The sequence below is a fragment of the Nomascus leucogenys genome, chromosome 16 (genome assembly GCF_006542625.1).
Source record: "Nomascus leucogenys isolate Asia chromosome 16, Asia_NLE_v1, whole genome shotgun sequence".
NCBI lineage: Eukaryota > Metazoa > Chordata > Mammalia > Primates > Hylobatidae > Nomascus > Nomascus leucogenys.
The window spans coordinates 81,805,831-81,808,680 of NC_044396.1; positions in this window are offsets into that span (position 1 = coordinate 81,805,831).

A 2,850-nucleotide genomic window follows, 5' to 3' on the forward strand; every position below is an offset into this window, starting at 1 on the left:
TTGCAGGTGACATGATTGTATATCTAGAAAACCCCATTGTCTCAGCCCCAAATCTCCTTAAGCTGATAAGCAACTTCAGCAAAGTCTCAGGATACAAAATCAACGTGCAAAAATCACAAGCATTCTTTTTTTTTTTTTTTGAGACGGAGTCTCGCTCTGTCGCCCAGCATTCTTATACACCAATAACAGAGAAACAGAGAGCCAAATCATGAGTGAACTCCCATTCACAATTGCTTCAAAGAGAATAAAATACCTAGGAATCCAACTTACAAGGGATGTGAAGGACCTCTTCAAGGAGAACTACAAACCACTGCTCAATGAAATAAAAGAGGATACAAACAAATGGAAGAACATTCCATGCTCATGGATAGGAAGAATCAATATCTTGAAAATGGCCATACTGCCCAAGGTAATTTATAGATTCAATGCCATCCCCATCAAGCTACCAATGACTTTCTTCACAGAATTGGAAAAAACTACTTTAAAGTTCATATGGAACCAAAAAAGAGCCTGCATCACCAAGTCAATTCTAAGCAAAAAGAACAAAGCTGGAGGCATCACACTACCTGACTTCAAACTATACTACAAGTCTACAGTAACCAAAACAGCATGGTACTGGTACCAAAACAGAGATATAGACCAATGGAACAGAACAGAGGCCCACCACCACACCCAGCTAATTTTTTGTATTTTTAGTAGAGACGGGGTTTCACCATGTTAGCCAGGATGGTCTCGATCTCCTGACCTCGTGATCCACCCACCTCAGCCTCCCAAAGTGCTGGGATTACAGGCGTGAGCCACTGTGCCCGGCCACAAAAAAGGAAATTCTAACAAAAACTACAACATGGGTGAACCTTGAAAACATTATGCTAAGTGAAGGAAGCCAATGGCAAAAGACCACAAATTGTACAATTCCATTTATATGAAATGTCATTAAGCAAATCCATAATGTCAGATTAGTGGTTGCCTAGGATTGGGGAAAATGCTCAGTGGCTGAAAATGGGTGTGGGGTTTCCTTTTGGGGCGATAAATATATTCTAACATTTATTGTGGTGACAGTTGCACAACTCTATGAACATATGAAAAAAACGTTGATTCGCACACTTTAGGGGAATTTGGTTGTATGTGAATTATATCTCAAAGCTGTTTTTAAAAGCTGTTAAATATATATATATATAAATAAATAAAACATCTGATAAAAGACTTGTATCAAGAATATATAAAGAACTCTCAAAACACAGTAAGAAAATAAAAAACAAAATTTTTTTTTTGAGACAGTCTCTCTCTGCTGCCCAGGCTGGAGTGCAGCAGCACAATCACAGCTCACTGAAGCTTCAAATTCCTGGGCTCAAGTCATCCTTTGGCCTCAGCATCCTGAGCTGGTTCTACCACACTTGAATTTCTTTCTTTTTTTTTTTTTTTTTTTTTTGAGACAGTCTCACTCTGTCGCCCAGGCTGGAGTGCAGTGGTGTGATCTGGGCTCACAACAAACTCTGCCTCCTGGGTTCACACCATTCTCCTCCCTCAGCCTCCCGAGTAGCTGGGACTACAGGCGCCCACCACCACGCCTGGCTAATTTTTTTGCATTTTTAGTAGAGAACAGGGTTTCACCATGTTAGTCAGGATCGTCTCGATCTCCTGACCTCGTGATCCGCCTGCCTTGGCCTACCGAAGTGCTGGGATTACAGGCGTGAGCCACTGCACCTGGCCAGACAAAAGATTTGAATAAACATTTCACCAAAGAAGACATATGGATGGCAAAAACTGAAAAATTAAATGACATCATTAGTCATTAGGGAAATGGAGATCAAAGCCACAATGAGACACCACTATACAATTATCAGAATGGCTGCAATCAAAACGCATGACATTGCTATTGAGACTGCTCTGGAGAGTACAGATAAACTGGAACTCTACTGGGAATGCAAAATAATACACCAAAAGAGTTGGCAATTTTCCATAAAATTAAAGCGCACATACCATACAACCCAGCAATGCAACAAATAAGTGTTTAAAGTGAAATGAAAACTGATGTTCACAGAAAAACATGCTCACAAATGTTTTTAGGGTCTTCATTCAAAATTGCTGAAAACTGGAAACAATCCAAATATTCTTCACTGGTGAGTGGATCAAGAGACTGTATAAAATGGAATAAAAACAAACTCAGAAATGAAAATGAACAACTGATACATGCAATAACATGGATGAATCTAAAGTGCTTTTAGGCTAAGAAACCAAACTCAAAAGGCTATGTAGAGTATGATTCCATTTCTGTGTTAGGACACAAAACCAATCAATGCTTATAATGGGCTGAAGGTCAGAAGAGTGGCTAACTACAAAAACCCACAAGGGAACTTTGGGAGGGTGACAATATTCTGTATTTTTATTGTTGTGGTGGTTACATACTTATATGTATTTGTTAAAACTACTAGAATTTTTAAGGGTGAATTTTGTATTATGCCAATTATGGTCTATGAAAAAGGAAACTTTCTCTGACCCCCCCATACCAGAGGTGCTCCCCTATTTGTGTGCCACCACACTATTATGCCATTTGTCCCTCATGTTGAAATAACAATATTTTAGATATAATACAATAATGCCATTATGAGCATTAATTTTACTGGTTTCATGTTTACTTTTTTAATGCAGCTGCTGGGAAGGTTAAGATTACATATGTGGCTGCATTATATTTCCGTTGGACAGCTTTGCCTTAGCACCTGCCTAAATTGGTAGGAGAAGAAACCCTTAGACCTTTAACCCTCACCAGTTAGAAAAAGAAATAGTTTGGCTATATTCTTTTCAAATCCATCCTTTGGTATTCCCACTATAACTTCTATGCTGAACTAGACT